Source organism: Oncorhynchus masou, unplaced genomic scaffold (genome assembly GCF_036934945.1).
Source record: "Oncorhynchus masou masou isolate Uvic2021 unplaced genomic scaffold, UVic_Omas_1.1 unplaced_scaffold_9048, whole genome shotgun sequence".
Taxonomy (NCBI): Eukaryota; Metazoa; Chordata; class Actinopteri; order Salmoniformes; family Salmonidae; genus Oncorhynchus; species Oncorhynchus masou.
In genome coordinates, this window is record NW_027015522.1 from 1 (window position 1) to 5504 (window position 5504).

The 5504-nt window shown below is 48.4% G+C and overlaps 1 long non-coding RNA gene across 1 annotated transcript; it reads right to left on the reverse strand.

Moving 5' to 3' along the window:
- Positions 1 to 380: 380 nt before the first annotated feature.
- Positions 381 to 3977, reverse strand: LOC135538092 (uncharacterized). The gene is made up of 5 exons (XR_010455322.1): positions 3802 to 3977; positions 3413 to 3610; positions 2063 to 2259; positions 597 to 644; positions 381 to 518 (listed from the first exon to the last, which is right to left on the reverse strand). It is a non-coding gene; the product is annotated as an uncharacterized LOC135538092 (long non-coding RNA).
- Between the last annotated feature and the right edge of the window lie 1527 nt (positions 3978 to 5504).

Genomic DNA, 5504 nt, shown 5'->3' on the forward strand with positions numbered 1-5504 from the left:
AGCGAGAAAGAAAGAACAGGGAGGAGGGGGAGAAAAGGGTGGTAAGGAAGACAGGAGAGAGAAAAGGGGGAGGGAGAAGAGGAAAGAAAGGTGGTGGGTTGAAGCAGAGTGAGAGAAAAAAAGAGAAAAGAGAGACGGGTGTGTTCAGAACAGAACAATATGAAAACCAGAAAAATCAGATAGAGAGAGAGAGGGGAAGAGAGAGAGGGGAAGAGAGGAGGGGGTGAGAGAGGGAAAGAGAGACAGATGTGTTCAGAACGAACAATATGAAAACCAGAAAAATCAGATAAGAGAGAGAGGGGAAGAGAGGGGGGTGAGAGAGTGTTGATAAAGTGGGTTAGTGTCAGAAGTTAAGTGAGAAATCGTTTGTGAGAAAAGAAGCTAACCACAGTATTTAGTGAGACATGCGAGAACATGCTCTGTGTGTGTGTGTACCTGTGCTGTGTCTTTGTCAGCAGGCTCCAGTGTTCCATCCAGAGTGTTCTTCCTCCCCCTCTGGTCCAGTGTGGAGTAGGCATCTGGAAGACAGCCAAGGCCTGTTAACAGCTGTGTGTTTAGGCGTGTGTTGTTGTGTGTGTGTGTGTGTGCAGACATACCTGGTCCCATATCATTTAGTGGAATCATGTCTCGCTTGTCTCCTCCTCCTGACAAACAAACACAGTCACAGGATGAGAGACAGCTAGTGTGGTGGTTATAGTGTGGTGGTTATAGTGTGGTGGTGGTAGGTTATAGTGTGGTGGTGGTTATAGTGTGGTGGTGGTGGTTATAGTGTGGTGGTAGGTTATAGTGTGGTGGTAGGTTATAGTGTGGTGGTGGTTATAGTGTGGTGGTGGTAGGTTATAGTGTGGTGGTGGTTATAGTGTGGTGGTGGTAGGTTATAGTGTGGTGGTGGTAGGTTATAGTGTGGTGGTGGTAGGTTATAGTGTGGTGGTGGTAGGTTATAGTGTGGTGGTGGTAGGTTATAGTGTGGTGGTGGTTATAGTGTGGTGGTAGTTATAGTGTGGTGGTAGGTTATAGTGTGGTGGTGGTTATAGTGTGGTGGTGGTTATAGTGTGGTGGTGGTTATAGTGTGGTGGTGGTTATAGTGTGGGTGGTGGTTATAGTGTGGGTGGTGGTTATAGTGTGGTGGTGGTTATAGTGTGGTGGTGGTTATAGTGTGGTGGTGGTTATAGTGTGGTGGTGGTAGGTTATAGTGTGGTGGTAGGTTATAGTGTGGTGGTGGTTATAGTGTGGTGGTGGTTATAGTGTGGTGGTGGTTATAGTGTGGTGGTGGTGGTTATAGTGTGGTGGTGGTGGTTATAGTGTGGTGGTGTTGGTTATAGTGTGTGCTAGGTTATAGTGTGTGGTAGGTTATAGTGTGGTGGTTATAGTGTGTGTGTGGTGGTGGTGGTTATAGTGTGGTGGTGGTTATAGTGTGTGGTAGGTTATAGTGTGGTGGTTATAGTGTGGGTGGTGGTTATAGTGTGGTGGTGGTTATAGTGTGGTGGTGGTTATAGTGTGGTGGTGGTTATAGTGTGTGTGGTGGTGTTGGTTATAGTGTGTGTGGTGGTGTTGGTTATAGTGTGTGTGTGGTGGTGTTAGGTGACTGGGTTCCCCACATAAACAAATACTCTTTTTGGTTTTAATTAAGAGCACAGATTGGGAGAATATACAAACTCTGAGAAATATTATAATTTTATTGAGTAAATGTATTTTTCAGAGAGATGAAAATGTAATGAATAAAAGGTTGATGTTAAAATGGAATTTGACAAATTTCAGGGTTGTGTCATTAGATTTGTTGGGGGTGTGGGTTGTGAGAAATTCTGGGGGGGAATGGGGTCCCCACAGAAAACCACTGAATACAACCGCTATAGGATATTCAGAGCTGTGGTCGGGTCCGGTCCATCAGCTGTAGTTACATAAACCAGAGACCTGTGGCAATCAAACATGGATCCAACCCAGACCCCAGGGACAATTTTAGACTCAGACACTTAGTTTCCGGAGTGGGTCTCAGATATTGGGGTAGACCTGTGAAGACCTCAGTGTGTGTGTGTGTGTAGCTAGATGTTATGGTCTGTCTCACCCCTGTCTATGAGCGGCAGCGTACTGTCTTCATATCCTCCGTTGACCCGGGGCTGGGTGCTGTTGGGCGGGTTGAGGTTCACCATGAAGTCTGTCTTCTTCCAGCCATCCTTCTCCAGGGTCTTCCTCAACTCCTTATAGCCCCAAACTAACTGGAGTATCAGGCCGGCACCACGCACCTCTCGCTCTGACCGGTTCCTATCAGGAGAGAGAACTGGAGGACTCAGAAAGAGAAACAGCATCAAACAGACAGAGGTGATTCAACTACACCCCCCATTCCACCCCGGAGGGAGGTCAACTACAACCCCCAGTCCACCCCGGAGGGAGGTCAACTACAACCCCCAGTCCACCCCGGAGGGAGGTCAACTACACCCCCCAGTCCACCCCGGAGGGAGGTCAACTACAACCCCCAGTCCACCCCGGAGGGAGGTCAACTACAACCCCCAGTCCACCCCGGAGGAAGGTCAACTACACCCCCCAGTCCACCCCGGAGGAAGGTCAACTACACCCCCAGTCCACCCCGGAGGGAGGTCAACTACACCCCCCAGTCTACCCCGGAGGGAGGTCAACTACACCCCTCCCATTCCACCCCGGAGGGAGGTCAACTACACCCCCAGTCCACCCCGGAGGGAGGTCAACTACACCCCCCCATTCCATTTGACCCCGGAGGGAGGTCAACTACACCCCTCCCATTCCACCCCGGAGGGAGGTCAACTACACCCCTCCAGTCCACCCCGGAGGGAGGTCAACTACACCCCTCCAGTCCACCCCGGAGGGAGGTCAACTACACCCCTCCAGTCCACCCCGGAGGGAGGTCAACTACACCCCTCCAGTCCACCCCGGAGGGAGGTCAACTACACCCCTCCAGTCCACCCCGGAGGGAGGTCAACTACACCCCTCCCATTCCACCCCGGAGGGAGGTCAACTACACCCCCAGTCCACCCCGGAGTGAGGTCAACTACACCCCTCCCATTCCACCCCGGAGGGAGGTCAACTACACCCCTCCAGTCCACCCCGGAGGGAGGTCAACTACACCCCTCCAGTCCACCCCGGAGGGAGGTCAACTACACCCCTCCCATTCCACCCCGGAGGGAGGTCAACTACACCCCTCCCATTCCACCCCGGAGGGAGGTCAACGACAATCCCCCAATCCCAGTTTTTCCTTTCAATTAGTGTCTAATTGATCAGTAAAAGGGAGAAACCCTGCAGACCCTCAGCCCACCAGAGACCGAGTTTGACACTTCTGTTCAACATCATCCAGACTGATGGAAAGAGACACGCACCTCTTTTTGTCTCACACACCACACACACACACACACACACACACACACACACACACACACCAGCTTACCCGTCCTTATTGATGAGCACCAGTCTCTCGATGCCCTGCGAGGCTCTGAGGATCTTGGCAGCGTCCAGGCTGGAGCCCAGAACCTCATGAAGGGTACTCCCAGTACAGACACCACCGTCTCCTCTGACAGAGCCCTCACAGGCTGGCTCTGACCCCCACCAGGCAGGTTGGATACCAGGTGGGGAACTGCATGTTTACCTACAGAGACAAGAGTTAGAGAGACATAGCTGTAGTATTTGATAACACAGGTTGGCTCAAAGAGAGCGCGAGAGAGGGAGAAAGAGGGAGAGAGAGGGAGAGAGAGGGAGGGAGAAAGAGAGAGGGAGAAAGAGAGGGAGAGAGAGAGAGCAAGAGAAACAGGGAGAGGGAAAAACAGAAACTGTACTAACCGAGCAAGTCTCTGTTGCGAGCGTCGATAGCCAGGTTCCTCAGAGCTCCAGACATGGCCCTGACCACCCGGTCGTTGCCATGGGCCAACAGCTCTGTCATCATGGGAAGACCCTTCTCCTGACGCAACAACGCACGGATATACCGCCCATACTGAGACAGAGAGAGAGAGAATACATACAGATCAATTATACCGCCCATACTGAGACAGAGAGAGAGAGAATACATACAGATCAATTATACCGCTCATACTGAGACAGAGAGAGAGAATACATACAGATCAATTATACCGCCCATACTGAGACAGAGAGAGAGAGAGAGAATACATACAGATCAATTATACCACCCATACTGAGACAGAGAGAGAGAGAATACATACAGATCAATTATACCGCTCATACTGAGACAGAGAGAGAGAATACATACAGATCAATTATACCGCCCATACTGAGACAGAGAGAGAGAGAATACATACAGATCAATTATACCGCTCATACTGAGACAGAGAGAGAGAATACATACAGATCAATTATACCGCCCATACTGAGACAGAGAGAGAGAATACATACAGATCAATTATACCGCCCATACTGAGACAGAGAGAGAGAATACATACAGATCAATTATACCGCCCATACTGAGACAGAGAGAGAGAGAGAGAATACATACAGATCAATTATACCGCCCATACTGAGACAGAGAGAGAGAGAGAATACATACAGATCAATTATACCGCCCATACTGAGACAGAGAGAGAGAGAGAATACATACAGATCAATTATACCGCCCATACTGAGACAGAGAGAGAGAGAGAATACATACAGATCAATTATACCGTTCATACTGAGAGAGAGAGAGAGAGAATACATACAGATCAATTATACCGCCCATACTGAGACAGAGAGAATACATACAGATCAATTATACCGCCCATACTGAGACAGAGAGAGAGAGAATACATACAGATCAATTATACCGCTCATACTGAGACAGAGAGAGAGAGAATACATACAGATCAATTATACCGCCCATACTGAGACAGAGAGAGAGAGAATACATACAGATCAATTATACCACCCATACTGAGACAGAGAGAGAATACATACAGATCAATTATACCGCTCATACTGAGACAGAGAGAGAATACATACAGATCAATTATACCGCCCATACTGAGACAGAGAGAGAGAGAATACATACAGATCAATTATACCGCCCATACTGAGACAGAGAGAGAATACATACAGATCAATTATACCGCCCATACTGAGACAGAGAGAGAGAGAGAATACATACAGATCAATTATACCGCCCATACTGAGAGAGAGAGAGAGAGAGAGAATACATACAGATCAATTATACCGCTCATACTGAGACAGAGAGAGAGAATACATACAGATCAATTATACCGCCCATACTGAGACAGAGAGAATACATACAGATCAATTATACCGCCCATACTGAGACAGAGAGAATACATACAGATCAATTATACCGCCCATACTGAGACAGAGAGAGAGAGAGAATACATACAGATCAATTATACCGCCCATACTGAGACAGAGAGAGAGAGAGAGAGAGAATACATACAGATCAATTATACCGCTCATACTGAGACAGAGAGAGAATACATACAGATCAATTATACCGCTCATACTGAGACAGAGAGAGAATACATACAGATCAATTATACCGCCCATACTGA